Source organism: Panthera leo, chromosome C1, assembly GCF_018350215.1.
Source record: "Panthera leo isolate Ple1 chromosome C1, P.leo_Ple1_pat1.1, whole genome shotgun sequence".
Lineage (NCBI taxonomy): Eukaryota > Metazoa > Chordata > Mammalia > Carnivora > Felidae > Panthera > Panthera leo.
This window is the reverse complement of record NC_056686.1, coordinates 212,168,715-212,191,296: the sequence shown is the minus strand read 5'-3', so window position 1 is coordinate 212,191,296 and position 22,582 is coordinate 212,168,715. Positions and strand designations below refer to the sequence as shown.

The 22,582-nt window shown below is 46.2% G+C and overlaps 1 protein-coding gene and 1 long non-coding RNA gene across 11 annotated transcripts in view; one reads left to right on the top strand and one right to left on the bottom strand.

Moving 5' to 3' along the window:
* Positions 1 to 22,582, bottom strand: part of ARMC9 (armadillo repeat containing 9) — a 150,180-nt gene that overhangs the window by 39,681 nt on the left and 87,917 nt on the right. The window lies entirely within an intron of this gene.
* LOC122226764 lies at positions 16,171 to 20,792 on the top strand. The gene is made up of 3 exons (XR_006205755.1): positions 16,171 to 16,782; positions 17,576 to 17,698; positions 20,634 to 20,792. It is a non-coding gene; the product is annotated as an uncharacterized LOC122226764 (long non-coding RNA).

Genomic DNA, 22,582 nt, shown 5'->3' with positions numbered 1-22,582 from the left:
GGAAATGTTATCTGTGAGGCCCTGCCCGAGGTCAGCTCTGGGACAGCGAGGTGAGAGTTACAGTGCCGCCGTGGCTTAGAGTTTGGTTTACTAAAATGCCAACATCTTAGCGATCGAACAGTGTGTACATTACAGGATTATTTCAGGAAAATGGCCCTGTGGTCAGGGTCGAGTGGCAGGGAGCTCCGGGCAGTGGAGTAGTATTTCATCCCGTTTCCAGGGACCGAAGCCTTGCAGGCACTGGCTGGAAGAGGTCATATGAATCACAGTTTCATGGAGGTACGGGTGATACACCGCTCCCCTGCCAGGGCGGAATATGAAACGTTAGGAAACAACACAAACGTCCACATTCCATTTCGATGAAAAATCAGTGGTCGATGGCTAACCTCAGCCCGTGCAAGCAAGGGTGTTTTTTTCCCCTGGACAAGTACCTATGTAAGACACTCCCTTGCAAATCAACCTGTGCGCGCGCGCGCGCACACACACACACACACAAGCACACACACTCTCAGCACAAGTTAAACTTGCTAGTAAGAGAGTCACTGAAGGGCGCCTGGGTGGCTCAGTCGGTGGAGCGTCCGACTTCGGCCCAGGTCATGATCTCACAGTTCATGAGTTCGAGCCCTGCGTCAGGCTCTGTGCTGACAGCATGGAGCCTGGAGTCTGGAGCCTGCTTCAGATTCTGTGTCTCCCTCTCTCTCTGCCCCTCCTCAGCTCATGCTCGCACACTGTCTCTGTCAAAAATAAATTTTAAAAACTTAAAAAAAAAAAAGAGAGTCATTGAAATATGTATTCAATTTTCTTTTTTTAGTTAAAACAAGTTGAAGCTGGGTTATTATTTTTTTTTCATCACAACTACTTTATAGTTAAATTCATTGACAATTGATAGGCCCTCCCCAATCTCTAGAAACACAGGGCAATTTCTGCATTTAGTCTCTAATATATAAAACCGTTCAATGGAAGTTAACTCGAACCGCAGTGTGATACGTGAGTGCGGGGCCAGAGAGAGAACCTGGGCTCCAGAGTCGGCCTGGAGAATTTGCTTCCTCTGGTGCACGTGGTAGGGAAGCACCAAGAATATCAGGTTAGGGTAAAATGCACAAAGGCAGGAAAACGGACATGGGAGTCATGACTAAATTGATAGTTCTTGGTTAAGAAAGGGTACTGAGGCTGTGAATTCGTAAAGACATGATTCTTGTCGGCGTGTCTCAAGTTTCTCCATTCGTCAGATGAGATCATCTGGCCGCCTCCTTGAAAATCACGACTTACAGACTGAGGACATTTCTTAAGTTCTCCGGTTTTGAAAAGCCATGTACTGTACAGATAGAGACAAGTAACAGCCGTGGTTTTCCTAAGAAACACTACCATCAGTGAAAAGGAAGCAGAGGCACGTTAGGACTTCTGAAATGTAAAGAGCGCACGTAAAATGAGCTGCACCAGTTGGGTTGGAAAATGCAAGTTAACAAAGAGAAGCAAGAGCTTAATTCAGTGCTATTCAATCCGTTTGTGGCAGCACTTGGGAAACTATGTGCAGAGGGAGATTTGGGGAGGCAGAGGAAAGAAAGCGCTAGATGCGGTGGGAAATGTAAGCAGAGAGCCTACCAGAAACGATGCTTTGCTGATAGCGGGGCCCTTGCTCTACTTTCTCAGTGGGTGCCAAGCAGATTGAAACCACTGAGGATGTCTAAGCACTTTCTGCAACGGACAAACCCGGGAGACGTTCCGTGATAATTAGAGCGTATGTGGTCTACCGGGGAGGGAAGCGACTCCTTTCCATTAGCTTCCCCCAGTGTAGATGGGAAGAATTTTATTCTCCGCCATCCGGTGCGAGGGGCTGAGCGTGGCGGCGCCCCGGGGCCGGAAGGCACCCTGTGAAAACAGCACCAGCCACACTGCTAACTTTTCCCAGCTGCTTGTGAATTCCAAATTAAACAGATTTTGAAATCTACCTTGTGAAGCAAGGAGCTGATGGATAAGGAAATGCTTCAAGAATAGATGCCTCATTGGGATGGGTTTTAAATACCATTGTTGGGAGGAATTTTACTAAAATTACTGGTCTTTATGTACCTGAGCGGAATGCATCAGATTACTCAAGGTGCAGATCAGGGATAACTGATTACTTCCAGAAATGAAGAATGCCTCATAAAAAAGGCACTTGAGCTGAGATGAATTTAGATGTTCTAATACGAAGCTTCCCCGTAGCAGCTTGGTGATCTTATGACACTACCAGATTCTTAACTGGAGGCTTTAGATACATAATACTCCAGACAAACCAGATTCTGAGCAACTGGCCTGAAAACAAAACTAAGGTGGACCACTAAACGCATTTGAAAACTCAGATTCTTCCAGATATAATGCGGAGAGCAGAATGTATTCAAGTGGTTTCACGTATGACAAGTGAAAGTATCAAGTGTGTTTTCCACTTGAAATAATTACAAGACTTCTACCAGCAGTTTAAATTTGAGACACCTTCTCAGAACACTGAATTGCAAATCTCATTCTTTGTGAAAATAAGGGAAAATCACTCCACGTGGGAGAGAAAGGGTGGATCGAGGTGAGCTGGCGGGCAGTATAATGAACATATTTTCCCCAGCGCCATGGATCCTTCCCATTTCTGCAGCTCTGAGTGTGTGCCCGGGACTGCGGATGCAGGTGGGCCTTGGATCCTGGAGGACTCATCGTGATGTTGAGAAGTTGTTCGAGAAGCAACTTCCTCATTCACAGAACGAAGGCATCCCGGGGTGCTGACAGCTGGTCTAACCACCAGCTCAGTTCACAAATAACCACATGATAGAAACCAGAGAAAACCCAATACCTTTTACTTTCCTGATTCATATATATACATATACATATATATATATATATATATATATATATATATATATATATATATATATATATATATTTTGAAGTTTAAAGTTTATTTATTTTGAGAGAGGGAGGGGGGGAACAGACAGAAAGAATCCCAAGCAGGCTCTGCATTGTTAGCACAGAGCCCAATGTGGAGCTTGATCTCCCAAACAGCGAGATCATGACCTGAGCCGAAACCAAGAATCGGATGCTCAACCCACTGAGCCACCAGGTGCCCCTCCCTGATTCTTTTAATCCATGGCTTTAGCTGCTCAAGTTGCTTGCTTAAACTTCCTCTGAAGTCTAAGTGAAAATAGCAAGATATACGGAGAAGGGGGCATAGCTGCTCTGTGAAAAGGGAGCTTATTACAATACGTAGCACACAGCATCGGAAGAGACTTGGAGGCTTCGCAGGCCTGGAAGTCAAAGACAGGAGCCGACAGCACAGCAGGGTCCAGAGACCATGCCTTATACAGACAAGTGGACTCGGGCAACCCGAATCGTAGTTCCTTCTGAACAGGGGTTCCATGAGTATGCTCAGGAGGTGGGGGGCTCAGGGGAGCAACAGACCCTGGGACCAAGCCTGGGTGTGCCCCCGAATGGGAGTGAGCAGGGGTAGGGCTCGGCAACAAGAAACCCCCACCCCAGAAGTGAAAACCACGCCCCTGACATAATGAAGATATTTTCTCATGTGTCAGCAAGAATGTCGTAAGGAAAAACTATTATTCAAGAAACCACACATGTTCTGAACATTTAGATGAACCTCAAAGTCCTCGTAGAATCTAGACGAAGGAGATCTGAAAAGTAAGACTCCGTCAGTGTTTCTCAAGTGCCCAGGGTGGGGTGGGAACAGAGGGCAAGGTAGGAATCTGAACTCATTCCGTTTTTCAGGAAAAACCTCCCAGGCCCGCTGTTACTGGAAGTCTGCACTGGCAACAGGCACCTTCCCCTGTCTACCCACCGAGGGTGCCCAACTTCTCTCCTCCTTGCTCTCCACCCCCAGCTCCACCTGGGGCCACCCGTTCAGTGGCCTCAGTCCTAGCTCTGGCCGGGCTACATGTGAGGAGCCCCTGCCCTGGAAGATTCCGGACCGCTCCAATCCAGCCTGCCTCTGGATTACGATGTTAATGTTAAAACCAGCTAACACGCATCGAGTCTGTGCTAGCGTCTTGCTGGGATTATGTCATTGGATCCTTGCAACCACCTGATGAAGTGGGCATTTATATTCCTACTTTATAGATAAGGACAATGAGCTGTGAGATAAGCTGAGAGAGAGATCATAACCCGACTGAGACACCCAGGTGCCCCAAGCCTAGAGAGGTTAACCAACTTGCCCAAGGCCACACAGCTGGTAAGTGGTGGGGCAGGACTCAAACCCAGGCAGTCTGATTCTTGAACCACTTCCTTCTTATTCAGATTTAGCCAGTCGCTGTCCCATAGTCAGTAAGCATCTGTCATTTCCTAGGGTGTCTGGGGGAGTACGGAGAGGCTTCTGTGCCTGGCCCTGCCAGTTCCCTGTCACCTTGGACTTGCAATGAGGAATATGGGTAGCACAATGACACGAGACAAGAATCTGACCCAAGACCCCAGTGAGCTGCAACAATAAAGTGACCTGCCAAGAGCTATCTATCAGGGAGCAAGATGGTGTCCTAGCCTTGGCTTTAACAACCCCCCCCCCCACCTTCCGCCCCCCCGGCTTTTCTGGATTAGATTTACTCTGCATAGCTCCAGAAGGAGGAACACGAGAATTTTGTCTGGACAGAAAAGAAGAAAAGGACACTATCAGTTTCGTGTGTGTCCATTATGTGCCACAGATTAACTCATTAATCTCACAACAGTTCCATAATGATGATTTATCCTTATTTTTATAGGTGAAGAAATAAACCTAGTAGTGAAAGAAAAGATAAAGGCAGACTGGGGTCTCATTGAGGAGGGCTTTGAATGCCACTGTTAGCATTTTATTAGGTAATGGGGAACATAGAAATGGTTTTCTTTTTTTAAGATTTTATTAATTTTTTTAAGTTTATTTATTGAGAGAGAGAGGGAGAGAGATAGATAGAGAGAGAGAGAGAGAGAGAGAGAGAGACAGCACAGTGTGCATGTGTGGGAGAGGCACAGAGAGAGGGGGGAGACAGACAATCCCAAGCAGGTTCCACGCTGACAGCAGGGCTTGAACCCACGAACCATGAGATCATGACCTGAGCCAATATTAAGAGTCAGACACTTAATCAACTGGGCCACCCAGGTGCCCCAAGATTTTATTTTTTTAAGATCATCTTTATACTCAACATGGGGCTCAAACTTACAACCCAGAGATCAAGAGTCACATGCTCCACTGACCAAGCCGGCCAGGCGCCCCCAGAAGTATTTTTTAAAAGGGAGCATGTAAACGTGTAAATGGGTTCAGCCATTCTGGAGAGCAGTGTGGTGGGGTCTGGTGAAGGTGAGACTCTTACACCCTGTGACGCAGCAAGCCGAGGCCCAGGTGCGTGCTTCAGAGAAGCATTGGCATGTGTGAAGAAGCTCCTCGCTGCACTGTGGAAAACACAGGAACAACGTGCTGTCTCTCAGAAAAGAATGGATAAAAGCATCCAATGGAATGCCACGCAGCAGTTAAATCGATGAGCCAGGGCAGCACGTATTGGGACGGATAAATCTCTTAACACACAACATTACGTGGAAAAAGCAAGTTGGTAAATGATTCATAGAGTACCAAGCCATTTACGTGAAATTAAAACCCGTGAAACAACGGCGTATTTGTTTACGGAACCAGAACAATATTATAAAAGCACAGAATCCTCCGTGGAATTGTATACGCCAACTTCAGGCCAGTGGTTGATTCTTGGGAGAAAGGGAGGGCGGGGTGGGGGTGGGGCCGGATGAAGGGATAGAGCCACAGCTGTCTGTTATATTATTTTCTGTACTTTCTGGAAAGATTAAAACGTTCCCCGATTTGAAATCAAGTGCTCGTGTCCCTGCATGCCCCAAGCCCTGCTGTAGGAAGATGGTCTGGCGGCCACATGCAGGCTGGGAAGCAAAGAGACGGGGCTGAGCAATCAGCAGGGCACAGGGATGAGGTTTAAGCAAGGATGTGGAGAAGAGGAAATGAACAGGAAGATGAAAGTGACTTTCAGAACGATGAGCTACAGTTTCTGGAAGATGATGACAGAGTATGAGTGAAAAGGAGCAATCACAGGTCACCTCGCAGTTCGAAGAGTCTGGGTGCCTGGACAAGCAGGTGGTTTGCTACCCTCACGGTTTGTCAGCGCTCACGTACGACGGAGACCGTCTTACCGACTATGTGTCACACGGGTTAGACCCTGGCTTGAGCGCAGCTCTTGTTTAGGACAGCCAGCAACTGGCCCACTTAGAGAAGCCGACTCTCGTACGTGGCGGAGTCAGGACCCAACAAGGGTCCCCGGTTCCAAGACGGGTGATGATTTTTTAAGCCAGAATGCCTCCTCGGCCCAGAACTCAGTGCCTCCAAGCTGAGTCCAGGTGCACGAAAGTCGAGCCCCATCAATGACTTACTGAATTCACTCGGCAGTTTTATTTCTCACTTTGAAGCAGTAAATGGGCACTCTTTGCACTTAATGCAAGAGGAGTGATAATGGGACTTCTCACAAAATATCTTCTAACAGCTTCCTTCCTCTCAGAATAAATTAAGCTTATGTCCTTCTCAAAGCCTGTGGTGATCGGACCACTGCTATCTTCTCTGCTCCAAAGCTTATTCCCTCTCCGTTTCTCCTGGTTCCTAGAACACCCAAGTACGCTTCTCTCTCAGGACCTTGACCTCTGCTGTCCCTACGGTCACGGGGCTTGCTCCCTGGTGCCCTTCCACTTGACTGTTCTTCAAGGCACTGTCATGCGACATATTATAGTTCTGGCTGCTCATCTGTTGAAGGTCTGCTTTCTCCCGACAGAGTATCTATTTTGCTTACTGCTGTATCCCCAGGGCCCACAACAGTGCCTGACGGCATCTGGTAATAGGAGCGAGTAGGCCAGGCAACTCCCCTCTACAGAAACCAAGTGCAAAATGTGACAGATTTATTAAAAGGCCTCATTTCAGAACTCTGGAAGATGACCAGTGGCAGGCAGCAACCCGAGAAGTGTTTGCTCCCCGGGGAGGCACTCCTGCAGCCCGGCGAGAAAGGCGCATCTATGGTCCACTGGCCTGGGGAGTTCCCATCTATTTCAGGCAGTGAAAACCCACAACTTTACCAGCTGAAGGTGTGGACTCGGTAACAAGTAACAGAGCAGCCAAGAAGCTAAGGGGGGATATCTCGAAGCAAGGAAGCTGCAGAAAGACTGAGATAATAAAATCTCTGTGCATCTCTGACTCACTGCTAAACTACAAATACAGGCAGAAAGCCCCAGGGGCAGGGGGGCAGTGAAAATTAAAAGCTTGGGTGAACTTACAAATTCTCTGCGCTTTTAAATGTGTCCCTCAACCTATACATAGTTCAAGTGGCAGCAGGCGGAAATCCTCCTGACTTCAGGCGCATAAACATCATCTCTGCCTGGCCGACAGACTACGCAGGGAGCCCTCCAGAGTGGGGACGGAGGCACAATCAAATTGCTGGGAGCCAAAACTAGAAACAAAATCTCAAGGAACAGGGGAAAAAAGAACTCATCAGGTGGCGGGAAACGATGAAAAGTGACAAGATGAAAAAGCAGCTGGCTTTTCCTCAGCGACACTGGAAGTCGGAAGACAAAGCGCTGGCATATTCCAAGTGACGGAGAAAAGCCTGTTGGCCAAGAGATCTATATCCGGGGAAATGGGCCTTCAAAGATGAAGGTGGCAGAAAGACAATTCCAGATATTAAAAAACAGAGAACTTGTCGTCCACAGGCCTGAATTACCAGAAACGCTAAAGGCAGGGCTTCCGGCGAAAGGGAGCTAACGTGAGATGGTCACTTCACACAGGAAGAAATGAAGAGCTCTGGAAATGGTAAACATGCGGGTGGAGACACAGATACATTCCTTCCCCGTATTTCTTTCAAAGACGTGTGACTATTTAAAGCGAACAGTTACAACACAGGGCCAATAATAAATATAGATGTAGTATATATGGCCACAGAGCACAAAAGAGGAACAGAAATGGGGCCATACTAGTGCGAAATTCTCCTCTTTTACCAGAAACAGATCGGTATTGACCAGAAGTCAACTGTGGTAAGTAACATAGGCACACCGCAATTCCTAGAACCAACTTAAAAGGAAAAAGGCAAATACAGCCAAAAAGCAAGAGAGTCATTAAAATGGTATACTAAGAAATACCTGTTTAAAAACATTTTTTTTAATGTTTATTTATTCTTGAGAGTGAGAGAGACAGAGCATGACCAGGGGAGGGGCAGAGAGAGGGGAGACCCGGAATCCGAAGCAGGCTCGAGGCTCTGAGCCGTCAGCACAGAGTCTGACGCGGGGCTGGAACCCACGAACCATGAGATCATGACCTGAGCCAAAGTCAGACGCTCAACAGAGCCACCCAGGTGCCCCCCAAATATTTGTTTAGTATAAAAGGCAATGCAGGGGCGCCTGGGTGGCTCAGTTGGTTAAGTGGCCGACTTCATCTCAGGTCATGATCTCATAGTCTGTGAGTTCAAGCCCCGCGTCGGGCTCTGTGCTGACGGCTCAGAGCCTGGAGCCTGCTTCAGATTCTGTGTCTCCCTCTCTCTCTGCCCCTTCCCCGCTCATGCTCTGTCTCTCTCTGTCTCAAAAATAAATAAAAACATTAAAAAAAATTAAAAAAAAAAAGGCAATGCATGTAAAGTAAGTGAGAACAGAGGAATAAAAGGGTGACATAAATAGAAAACTGCAGATAGCAGGATTAAACCCAATTAGATAATTACATGAAATATGAATGAACACTAAACAAAACAATTTATTTAAAAGTTTTTTTTGAAAATGAACAAAGTTGGAGAACTCATATTTCAAAACCTACTATAAAGCCCCAGCAACTAAAATCATGTGGTACCAGCAACAGAGACAGACATAAACATCAAGCCAACAGAAACGGGAGTCCAGAAATAAATGCTTACATTTATGCCAATCAATTCTTTTTTACAGAGGTACAATTTTGACAAAGTAATTCAATGGGTCAAAGCATAGTCTTTTCAACAAATGGTACTGGGCCAACTGAGTATTCATGGGCAAAAAGAGAAATTTAGATCTTTACCTCACACCAAACATAACAATGAACCAAGAACGGTCCTGGGTCTAAATGTACGAGCTAAAGTTACAAAACTCTTAGAGGGAAACACAGGAGAAAATCTTTGCAGTGTTGGTTTAGGCCAATGGTTTTCACCTAGGTGTGATCTTGTTCCCTCCCAGGGGACATTTAGCAATGTCTGGAAACATTCTTGGTTGTCATAACTCTGGAGTGGGGTCGTTAACACTGGCATCCGAGGGGTGGAGGCCAGGGATGCTGTGAAATGTCCCATATAACACAGGACGGTCTCCACAACAAAGCTACCTCTCCCTATGTCAATAGTACCAAGGTTGATAAACTCTGGGTGGGGCAGAGGCCCTAGATGCAACCATAAAAGCACAGACCATAAAAAAAAAAAAAAAACCCAAAAAAACATAAATTCAACTTCATTAAGATAAAAAGAAAAGACAGGACACCAGTCTTGACAGAACACTGTATGTTAACAATACTGGAATTAAAATAAAAAACTTAATAAAATAAAATGAAAAGACAAGCCACGTGTTGGGAGAAAATATTTGTAAATCATGTATCAGAAAAAGGACTTGTATCTAGAATATATAAAGAATTCTCACAGCTCAATAAGACAAACAACCCAGTTTTTAAAAATGGGCAAAATATTTGAATAGATACCTCACTTATGATAACATACACACGTCTACTATTACGGGTTGAACTGTGTATCCCCAAAAGATGTGGAAGCCTTAACCCCCACTACCTCAGTGTGATGAGAAAAACGTTTGTTTTACTGAGCTGTTGCCTGCACACCTTATAGTATAATAACCTTACTCACACCCAGAGTCTGGACATTTAGTTAAGGACTCGAGTTTAGGATTCTTGCCATAAATTCCTGCTTTGCTTTTACTAGGTACTTTAAAAATTTTTTTTAAATGTTTATTTATATTTGAGAAAGAAAGAGAGAGAGAGAGAGAGAGAGAGAAAGTGCGTGAGCGGGGAAGGGGCAGAGAGAGAGGGAGACAGAATCTGAAGCAGATTGAGCTGTCAGCACAGAGCCTGACACGGGGCTCGGGTCCGTGAGCTGTGAGATCATGACCTGAGCCTAAGTCAGACACTTAACCTACTGAACCACCCAGGCACCCCTCCCAGGCACCTTTTAAAATTACCACTCAACCACTTAGAGTGAAGTGTGAGGAAAGTTAGTGACCTCTGCTCCAACCACCTTGCAAGTAGCAGGTGCTGGCCAGCCTGCTCTCTATCCCGTCTGCTTGCAACCTGGGAAGGGGAGCTGTTCCCCTAGCTCACTGTCCAACCCCCTCAATTTCTGGGATCTGTAAGTAATAAATCTTTTTTTTTTTTAATTTAAGTTTATTTATTTTTGAGACAGAGAGAGACAGAGCATGAATGGGGGAGGGTCAGAGAGAGAGAGAGGGAGACACAGAATCCGAAACAGGCTCCAGGCTCTGAGCCGTCAGCACAGAGCCCGACGCGGGGCTCGAACTCACGGACCGGGAGATCGTGACCTGAGCCGAAGTCGGCCGCTTAACCGACTGAGCCACCCAGGCGCCCCTGTTAAGTAATAAATCTTGTCACTCTACTTCCTTGGTGTGGGTGTATTAAAACTGTGCCTTCAAGCAAAACAACCCTGTGGTCTCACCTCCCCAAAGTGGGAGCTCGGATGCTGAGGGAGCTGCCTGTGCGTGGCTCATGTCCCCTCATTCAGAAGGCCAGTCTGTAGCTCCTTCATTCAGTACACCAGTTCCAGCTTCTCAAGACACTCGGAAGGTGATCTTAATTCGAAATAGGGTGGCTGCAGATGTAGTTAGTCGAGATGACGTCATACTGGAGTAGGATGGGCCCTTAATCCTATATGATGATGCGGAGACACAGTAGATACTAAGAGACAAAGTAGATACGAAGGCCGCACGACAAGGGGAGCAGTGATTGGAGGTGTGCAGCTTCAAGCCGAGGACCTCCCAGGACTTCTAGAAGCACCAGGAGCCGAGACAAAGGCACGGAACAGAATCTCCCCCTAGAGCCCTGAGGGAGCACAGCCCTGCTGACACCTTAGCTCGGGACTCCCAGGCTCCAGAACTATGAGACAATACATATCACCTAGTTAGTGGTACTTTGTTACAGTAGCCCTAGCCAACTAATGCAGCTGGCAAGGACACGCAAAGATGCTCAACGTCATTCGTTGTTAGAAACACACATTAAAAACACGCTGTAATATCAGTTCGCAGCCACTAGGATGGCCATGACTAAAACAACAGACAATGCTATCGGGCAGGATGCGGAGAGACTGGAACCCTGAACACCGCTGGGCGGCGGGGGTGGGGGGGAACCTAACAGTGGGTACAGCCACTTTGGAAAGCCGGTCTGTCCATTGCCTCAAAGGGTGAACATAAATTTGCCATATGACCCAGGGATTCCACACCTGAGTGGTTACCCACGAGAAGTGAAAACATCAGCCCACACGAAGACTGGTACATGAATGTCCGTTGCGACGTTACTTACCAGAGCTAAAAAAGTGGAAACAATGCAAATGTCTATCAACCAGTGAATGGACAAACAACAAAGGTGGTGTCTCCATCTGATGGAATTCTAGTTAGCCACAGAAAGGAGTGAGGTGCTGCTGTGTTCTATACCAGGGTTAAACCTCAAAAGCATTCTCCATGAAGGCGACCAGATGCAAAAGATGACCTGCTATTGAAATGTCCAGAAAAGGCAAATCTAGGGGTGTCTGGGGGGCTCAGTTGGTTGAGTGTCTAACTCTTGACTTTGGGTCAGGTCATGATACCAGGGTCATGGGATTGAGCCCCATATCGGGCTCTATGCTGGGCGTGAAGCCTGCTTAAGATTCTCCTCTCCTCTCCTTCTGCCCCTCCCCAGTTCGCACTCCCTCTCTCTCTCTCTCTCTCAAAAAAAAAAAAATAAAATAAAATAAAGGAAAAGAAAAGGCAAATCTATACAGACAGAAAGCAGATCAGTAGTCACTTGGGGCTTGGGGGAAAGGGGAAGGTGGACAGGAATTCCTTTGGGGGTGATGGAAACGTTCTAGAATTGAATTGTGGGGACAGTAGTGCAACTCTGTAAATTTACTAAAAATCATTCAGTTGTACACTTAGAAGAGATGGATTTTTTAAAGTTTATTTATTTTGAGAGAGAGAGACAGAGACGGCGGGGGGGGGGGGCACGTGCATGCATGAGCAGGGGAGGGGCAGAGAGAGAAGGAGAGAGAGAATCCTAAGCAGGCACTGTGCTGTCAGTGCAGAGCCTGATGTGGGGCTCAAACTCAGAAAACGTGAGATCATGACCTGATCTCTTGACAAAATCAAGAGTCAACTGACTGAGCTCAACTGACTGTGCCACCCAGGCGCCCCAAGATGAATTTTATAGTACGTAAATTATACCTCAATAAAACTGTTTTAAGTGTTCACGGATGCACTAAATAAACAATCCAATCCAAAGCAGATTGTCAGACTGGATAAAGAAGCAGAATCCAGCTATATCCTGTCTACAGGGAAGCACTTTATTATTAAAGAAAAAAATTTTTAGTAAACGTTTTTTAAAGTTTAAGGGCACCTGGGTGGTTCAGCTGGTTAAGCATCTGACTTTGGCTCAGGTCCTTCCCGATCTCACAGTTTGTGAGTTTGAGCCCCACGTCAGGCTCTTTGCTGACAAGCTTAGAGCCTGGAGCCTGCTTCAGATTCTGTACCTCCCTCTCTCTCTGCCCCTCCCTCCCTCATGCTCTTAAATAAACATTAAAACAATTTTTTTTAAGTTTATTCATCCATTCTGAGAGGGGGGGAGGGGCAGAGAGGGGAGAGAGAGAGAATCCAAGCAGGCTCTATACTGTCAGTGTGGAGCCCAAGGTGGAGCTCAAACCCACGAACCATGAGCTCATGACCTGAGCCAAAACCAAGAGCTGGATGCTTAACTGACTGAGCCACCCAGGCGCCCCTAAATGTGGGGCTTGAACTCACGACCCTGAGATCAAGAGCCACATGCTCCAGGCACCCCTAAAGATTTTTAATTGACGTATTAATATTAAATTCGTTTTAGGTGTGCAGCACAGTAATCAACAATTATGCACATTATGAAATGCCCGCCATGATAACCGCATTACAGTATTATGGACAATATCCCTATGCTGTACTTTTCATTCCTATGACTTATGAGAAGTGCTTTAAATTCAAAGACACAGCTGGAGGCCGAAGAATGGAAAAAGCTAGACACCATGCAAGCAGTGAGCAGGAGAGAACTGGTGTGGCTATATTAATATCAGACAGACAAGACAGTCTAGGGACATTCAGAGAGACAAAGAAGATATTTCACAACGATAAAGGGGTGAACCCTGTGGGATGACATAATAATCACGAACATATATGCCTAAAACATAAGAACTCTAAAACAGATGACACAAAAATGATGGAATTGAAAGGACACATAGGCAAATCTAGAATTATCATCCGAGATTTCTATATTCCTCTCTCTCTGTTAGGACGGACAGAAAAATCAGTAAGGATCTAGAACAGGCCCAGGCATACAAAAGCACTCGACAAACATGTGTTAAGCGGATGAATTCTCGCTAAGTCTGTTTCTGTGCGGTTCCCAGAGCATGATCAACTTGGACGACGCAGGAGAAAACAGAGGGCTACCGCTGACGATATGGGCCAAGCACGCTGCTCAGACACACAGGTACCCATTTAGTCCTTGCAACACTGCTCTCTGGTTGTTAGGAAAAACTTCAGTTTCTGAAATTAAAAACTCAGAGTAGGAGATTCAGATTGCAACGAGCAGTTGGATGTTCCCATTTGGGTAGGGTTTAGATGGTAATACACGTGAATTTAGGTGGCTAAAACTCTTAACTTCAATTGGACAGAACTCCTTGGTTTATTGTGTCTTTTTTCCTTTCGTTATAGAAGGTTATTTTGCTTAGTATACAGAGGCTACTGCTGTCTTCTGAGGTGACTCTCACCGAGGTGGACTGTTGAGCACACAGCACCCCCCAACTCCAGCAAGCTCCCCTTTGCAACAGTGCCTTGCAAGCCCTCCGTGGCGGAGGTGGGTGTGCATCCCAACCCCTCCAGGTGGGGCTGGCTGTGACTCTAACCAGAAGGGTGTGGCCAAAGTGAGGCCCAGACAGTTCCAAGGACTCATGAGGCCTGGCGGCTTTGCCTTCAGCCTCTTGGAAGTTGGCGACACTGTGCTGTGAACGTGCCCAGCGAGCTCATGGGAGGGGAGGCCACGCGGAGGACACGCCCTTCTGCCAGCACCGACTGCCAGACTGTGAGACCACCGAGGACCTTCCCGCCCAGCTGACCTCCGGCCAGAAACAGCCATGGGGAGTGAGCCCAGTGAAAGCAGCCCAGGACCTGCCCAGCCGACACAGGATCGGGAACGAAAGGCTGCTGCTTTCTTAAGCCACTAAGATTTGGGGTGCTTTGTATCAGTCAGCAAAGCCTAACTTCTGCACCCACAAACGTAACATTGAGTAAATGGGCCAGACTCAGAGTATATCATACTGTGTGATTCCATTGAGATATATTTCAAAACCAGAGTCAGAAGCAGAGGGAAGGGAGGGCTGCTAAGATGTGGGTTCTAATGAGCTGGGTGGTTCTAAGAGGCATATGCACTTCGTGAAAATTCTCCAAGGCCTGAAGCAGAAGCCTCTGCCTGCCCTGGAGGACCTCCCTGCAGAGAGAAAACCACCAGCATTCGTGCACAACTGTCTGCTGTGAGCACTTACTCCCCCAGTGGATCCCTGTCCACCGACCTGTGTGGGCCATGTGTTGTGCTAGGTGGTGGGGGTGCCCTGGAGAACAAAGCTAAGCTAACACTGTCCCTGCCCTGGTGGCACTTACAGTTAATTCATTACTGGGAGATAAAAGGCAGTGCGAATAAACAGCAGCTAAAAAAAGATGAATCAAAGGAAAAAAAAAAAAAAAAAGGGCACCTGGGTGGCTCAGTTGGTTAAGGGTCTGACTCTTGGTCTCAGCTCAGGTCATGATCTCATGGTTTGTGAGTTCCAGCCCTGCGTTGGGATCTGTGCTGACAGTGCAGAGGCTGCTTGGGATTCTCTCCCTCTTTGCTCCTCCCTGGCTTGTGTGCTTGTCTCTCTCGCGCTCTCTGTCTCAAAATAAATAAACTTAAAAAAAAAAAAAGATGAATCAATCATGAAAGATAGCATCAAAATAAATGCCACAAAGTAGAACACTGGGGTGCCTGGCTGGCCAGTCAGTAGAGCCTGTGACTCTTGATCTCAGGTGAGTTCGAGCCCCACACTGGGTGTAGAAATTACCTAAAAATAAAGTCTTAAAAAAAAAAAAAAAGCTGCTAAGTGAATTGCGTAACTAATGCTCTGTAGTGTGGCTCCCACAGAACAATGATGACTTTCACTATTCTTCGCTTTTTTCTATTTCCAGTAAGCTTGCTCAGCTTTTCCCGCTAGAGATTTGACTGTCCTTGCTCCATGCCCAGCAAGTGCTTCATGACCATCAGTTCCATGGTTCTCGTCATTTTACAAAATTGAGTGTGGTGCCTTGGCTCAGTTTGCTCACCAGAACAGAAAACTGCTTCTGTTTCTATGTTTTACAGAGCAGATGTATTCACTACTTTTTTTGATTCCAAGTTTTTATTTAAGTTCTAGTTAGTTGACAGTTTGGTACTTTATATACCATAGGTGGTGGATAGAATTTAGATACAAATGGGCTCAAACTGGAATCAAACAGACCCTGGGCCCTTACAGACAAGCCACAGTGATGCACGTGAGGGGGGCTCAGTCACCACCTGAATTGAATTCTGAAGCTGGAAGCAATGGCGGGTCATGTACCAATTTTTCTCCAGTCATACTCCCAGACCTAAGACACTAAGCGTTTTTTTTTTTTTTTTTGGTCTTTTTTAAAGTGGGCTCCACACCCAATGTGGGGCTTGAACTCACAACCCTGAGTTCAAGAGTCACATGTTCTACCAACTGAACCAGCCAGGCATCCCTAAGGCACTATTTCTAGGGGCCTTCGATTTCCACTCAGGTCATGATCTCATGAACTGTGAGACTGAGCCCTGCATTAGGCTCTGTGCTGATAGTGCGGAGCCTGCTTGCTATTCTGTCTCTCCCTCTCTCTCTCTCTCTCTCTCTGCCCCTCCCTACCTTGATGTCTCTATCTCTCTCAAGATAAATAAAAATAAACTTAAAAACCTCTGTGATAATGTGAAAAAGACATGCACTGTTTCATTATTTGTAAAAGACCAAAACTAGATAAGAGAAAGAGAAGCTTCTTGTAGAGCACTGGTTGACCTTTTCTGCATCTGTTTCCATGGAAACAGATGTCGGACAAATAGGGTTTGCAAAAGCCTCAGAATCATGAGGTGTCTCAGAGCCCTCACCTTGTTTTGAGCCTTCTGATGTCTATTTCCATAGAAACCAGAGTGGAAATGAGGGCAGCAGCCGTGAGTCAGCCTGACGGGTGGTTCATCCCAGCCAAGGTCTGGGAGCACAGGGGCCGTTATAGAAATAAACGGATTTAGAACCAGAAAAAAGCAAAAGCCTTAATTGGGAAACACTAGTTTCTTTATTGACTCGGTGAAATAATGGAAAGGTCCTGCAAGTAATACAGACACAGACAGACATTTCTTTGCTAATTAGGTAACAGGGAATCACAAGCCTATCTGCACCATGCCAACCATGCCGACCACAGCGGGCGACCCATCAGAATGATTCATGGAGAGCAGCTTGCCGTTGGCTCTTTGGACATGTACAGCTTCAGGTGGGTCAGCCGTCTTACAGGTTATAGACGAGGGTGGCAGAAGAAAAGGAGGTCATGGACCAAGCACTCCACGGTATGTCTTTGTCTGTGGAATGCAAGGTCATGAGGGAAGCCTGGGTAGAAACTGACTGGTTCTACGCCCCTCTGCTTTCTGTTCTGGCTAGATCATGGTAGGCACTTCCCCATTTATCTATTAAAAAAATGTTTATTTATTTTCAGAGAGAGAGAGAGAGAGAGAGAGAGAGAGAGAGAGCACGCGCACAAGCAGGGGAGGGGCAGGGGAGAGAGAGAGAGAGGGAGAGAGAGAATTCGAACCAGGCTCCACGCTCGGCATAGGGCCTGACGTGGGGCTTGATCTCATGACCACAAGATCACAACCTGAGCAGATATCGAGTCGGACATTTAACGGACTGAGGCACCCAGGCGCCCCTGGACCTCCCCGTTTAAAATCCAGCTTTACCCTGCACGTGATATGCACCTCCCGCCTGTGTGCCCCACTTTTGTTCAAGGTACCATCATCCTCCCAAGGTCACCCCAGCCTTTGGTTCCTAATGGCACACCCCGGTAGCCGGCACTCCCGAGGGTTCTGTCCACGGGGACTCCCTGCGCAACGTCTCCCTGCCGTTGGCCAGCTTAGCGTCACTCCCCACCCAAGCTCAAAGTGCACAGCCGCGGGTAGGTGGGGCGTGGGGCGGTCCGTGGGCTTGGGTTCAAACCTCGCTTCAGCTAGTTACTGCCCGTGTAACCGTGAGCACGTTCCTGAATCTCTCTAAACTTCGGTTTTCTCGTCCAGTACGTAGTGCTGGTAACAGAACCTTCTTGACAGCAGGCGTACGAAGAATAAACGGAAAACAGCTTGTAGAGCTCTTGGCCCAGTCCCCCACGTAGTAACTGCTCAGAAAATACTGCCAGTCAGGTAATTCTAAGCGTTATGGATCTCCAGTTAACGTGAACGCTCGTGCCAGAGTAATCTTCCTAGGACCCAGCTCTGTTCACACCCCTCCCGGGCACACAACAGTTCAGTGGCTCTCTGTTCTCTGCAGTCTGGCTCCGGCACTGCTGCAGCTGTGTCCCGCCTCCCGCTTTGCACAGCCCATGCCCAGGCCACAGTGAAGCATCCCTGGCTGGGTCGGGCCTGTGCTCTGGGCTCATGCCGCTCCTCGGCCTGAGGCCCATCTCTCTGCGACGCAGCTCTGGACCCGAACGGCTCTAGCAGCTCTCTCATTTGCTAAGTTTCTTCCTCTGGTTTTTAAACAAAAGCTCCTTTCAAAAGGCTCTGGCCTTTATCCGTTCGTTAATACCAAGGGGGTCCGTGTGAATCTTACAACCGGGCAGGATGATGGCGGTAATTATCCCGGCCCTGGAGTGCGGGTGGCAGCAATGGTGGGCTGAAGGAAGTGGTTAACCTGGAGGGAAGGTTCGAGACCACGTAAGGTCCCTGGAGCTCCTTCACACTTGGGAGAGTCCATTTCTTCTCGAGGGAGATGAGGCTAGAAGCCAGTTCCCAGAGACGGTGGAAAACTCAGTCGGGAGCGCACCTTTCAAAGGCAAGCCGACCAATCCAGGGCCCGCACCCCAACTACCTCCTGTTATCAGGCTCTCACACTCTTGGCCATTATCCACCTGCCCTAATGACCCCAGGGCCACGTGCGAGACAACCAGGGGCAGCCCCTCAGGCCAGAGCCCACTGAAACTATTCAAACTAGCGGATCCTGAACCTGCTTCACTTGCCTCCCTCACTCCTTCCTGCACAAACCACAATCGAAGCTCTTGGCTACATGTCCCTTCTCTCCCTCTGCCTCGTGACTGACCCTGGGGCTTCCCGGCGTCGCCCCCGCCCACCCCTCCCCCCCCTAGGATGCAGCATGCCCCTGATTTTTGGGAACTGTAACAAACTATCTTTTCAAAGGCACTTGTCTTCTGATCTCTTAGCCTTACTGAACCTCAAATTTTCTATAAATACACTGTATTTTAAAACACCTGAGGCCACATTCTTATCGAGGGCTCCTCGGTGGCACCCACGCTGCCACCAGAGCCAGCGACGGAATGCCAAGTGTGGAAACACCAGCTTACGTGGTTCTCCAAAGCCGGGCGCGGTGGGCCTGGAGCTGACGCCGGAGGGGAGATTGATGATAATGACAATCATCATCGTCACGCCAATAGTAATGAGAGCTAACATTCAGCAAGGGCTGACAATGTCCCGGAAACTGCAAAAAGCGATTTGATGCTAATTATCCCTTAGCGATGCCAGAACCCACAGGGATGTTATAAAAGCTACCGATGCGGCTCTCCTACCTGCCGCCTTTCTACGCAGGGCCTTGTTTTGGTGAAATACATCTAAAGAGAGTATCATACTGAGTCGTATGTTGAAAATGACACGAATTTGTATTTTAAAGGAATAAGACCCAGTTTTCTGCTTTGTGCACTGATGCTGTAGGGAATAAGATTTAAAAAAAAAAAAAAAATCTAGCCCTTCTGTGTCACAGTCAACCACAGGAAATGGTCACTGGGTCTGAGTTCACTGCAGCCACCTGGGGAGGTCAGCCGCAGACCCACCCACCTGCCATCTTCCTACTTGTACCTGACCAGATTCATTTCCTCAGGAGAGACCGTGCAGGTATCACTGGGCCAGGTGGATGGGGTGGGGGCAGAAGAACTGAGAAGGCAAAATAAAACAAAACAAAACTAATTCCAGTCCTTAGGAAAAGATGAAGAAACCCTATTATCCACTTTACAAAGTCAGTGTAAACTGTAAATTTTTTTTTTAATGTTTATTTATTTTTGAGAGAGATAGACAGAGTGTCAGCAGGGGAGGGGCAGAGAGAGGGAGACACAGAATTGGAAGCAGGCTCCAGGCTCCAAGCTGTCAGCACAGAGCCTGACACGGGACTCGAACCCACGAACCGTGAGATCATGACCTGAGCCAAAGTCAGACTCTTAACTGACTGAGCCACCCAGACGCCCCTTTTCATTAAATTGTAATACTCAAACTCATAAAGATTGTACAAAACAAAACGGTAAATCAGTGGTTCTCAAAGTGTGGTCTGGGGAAACTTTGGAGACCTTAAGATCTCAGGGGGTCCATGAAGTCTAAACTATGTTCACAGCTACAATACACTTCTATATTATAATTTATAAAATAATATATAATTATTTTAATAGTAATAACACTTGCCTTTTTTACTTTCATTCTCTTATGATACACTGAAGTTTTCTAGAGCTACATGACATGTGATGATATCACTCTGATAGCTAACAGAATGTTTGAGTATTCTTGTACTTTCTACAAGCTTCTAAGGTTCGGGATATAAACATGTGCTCAGTTCTTCCCTTGTGTTTTCACTAGCTATCTTGGTCACATCTACTATAACTGATCCAACTTCATTATCATTCGATATGTCATTATTTCAAAATCAAATCTTTCCTTGCTCTTATGTGGAAACAGACTATAAGTAGACTTATTGTTTTCTTTTGGAATAGTATTTTTATAATTTTTTCAAGAAATTTTCTAATTTTTAAGATTTTCACTAAAACTGTTATTTTAAAATTTAAGAATCATTTATTCTAAAATAAAAGAAAACTTGGGGTGCCTGGGTGGCTCAGTCGGTTGAGCGTCCGACTTCAGCCAGGTCACGATCTCGCGGTCCGTGAGTTCGAGCCCCGCGTCGGGCTCTGGGCTGATGGCTCGGAGCCTGGAGCCTGTTTCCGATTCTGTGTCTCCCTCTCTCTCTGCCCCTCCCCCGTTCATGCTCTGTCTCTCTCTGTCCCAAAAATAAATAAAAAACGTTGAAAAAAAATTAAAATAAAACTTATTTATACAGTATTTTTTCTTATATTTTCTTATATTTAAGGATGGATCATTGGCTTAAAAAGGGAGACCGGAGGCCCCACTTTCTCAACCCACAGCTGCACCATTTATATTAAAAGATGCCGAGAAAAATACTTATCAGGAAGTTCTCTGACTCATGGAAGGGAAGGATGTACTCCAAAGAAGCTGGACAGACTTCAAATAAAAAACGGAATTACACGGAAGCTATCTTTCCCTCAATTTTGTAGATGTCAACAGATGCCTTATTGTGTCTTATGTAACAAAACGTATTTGGATAATATTATAATGACAGATAAGTATAATTGAGGTATCATTTTGAGACAAATCATTGAGAGTTTAAAGAAAATGGATTTGAATATTTTAAACATAGATGTGATGACTTCTTTAAAAGTCAATAATTGAAAATTTGTTTTCATTTTTTTTCAAACTAGAAATTAAAAAGCCACCGAAGCTGTGTGATGGGTATACGGGCACTCTGTATTGTTTTCTTCTGTGCATCTAAAACCACACCCCCCCCCCCCCCCAATTAGTTTCAAAAAGAAACAACAAAACCACTGAAGAGCAATGAAGGGTAATTATTGTCTTTGTTGAAGAAACATACCCAAAAGCCTTGTAGAGCTTACACTGCTGAATGGGCAGTTAACAAAAGAAATTACAGTATGCTACTTTCCGATGAAACAGTAGCTCGTCGAATCAAAGATTAAGCTGCAAACACGAACGCTGTGTTAATTTATATCTCAGCTGCAGAAGTATGTCTGGACTTGCTATTTTGCTTATACTCATCCAGTATCAACAGTAACTAGCCACCAAAGACTTTTGCATAGAGATCTTTTTTGTTGCTTGACAACAAACACAAGTGTTGCCAGAAGAAATATTTAATGTATTGACTTGCATGGTTTATCCCCGGACAACTGTGCTGACATTTGCACTGATGGAACAGACGCAACAGAGGGTAAAACCACCGGTGCCTTCATCAGGCGGGGCCACCAAACTCGAGTAGCCGTCGCCACGGCCACCACAGGTTAATAGACAGATGGACAGACGGACAGATAGATGGATGAACACATGGACAGACAGAAAAATTATAGATCAGTGACAGAAAGCTGTTAGAGTTTCACTGAAGAATGTCCTTGATGAAGCAGCAGGAATTTGACTGAGTCTCAACTCCAGTGGACTGTCTTTCTAACATTCTGTGTAACAAAATGGGATGTACGTGATGGTTATCTTGAAAAACATTTGTGAGATTATCTGAGCTGCGAGCCTAACTAGCCAGTTTTTTGTTTTTGTTTTTTGTTTTGTTTTTTTTTTAAGGAACACCGTTTTTACTTGAAAGAATGATAGACAAACTATGTTGTTTCAGACTTAGGTGTCGGGCAGACATTTTCTCAGAGATTAATGAGGTGAGCCCTTCACATCAAGGAAAACAACTGGTAGGATCTATTATCAATGATGAAATTTGAACTCTCCAGAGAAAACAAACATTTGAAAACACTTGCTCCTGCCACCGCAAGCTTGATAGCTTCCCAATACCTAAGGACCTTTCTTTTCTTTAATCTTTTGTTTTTTAAATTTATTTATTTTTCAGAGAGGGACAGAGCACAAGCAGGGGAGGGGCAGAGAGAAAGGCAGACACAGAATCTGAAGCAGGATCCACGCTCTGAGCTATCAGCACAGAGCCCGACGCGGGGCTCAAACTCACAAACCGTGAGATCATGACCTGAGCCGAAGTCAGACACTTAACCGACTGAGCCACCCAGGCGCCCCTCTAAAGACTTTTCTGATGAGATCAGAGGCAATATTAACTAATGCAGTTTCTGGATGTTTTGTAATGAAGTACGGCCACATTTGGAAAAACTGCAAAAATGAGAAAGCGTTATTTCCCAAATGATCAATGCATGAAAATACAAAATCATGCATGGGTATAAACTAGGCAGGATGCCAGCAGGAATTGTGATGTAAGAACTTCCAAAA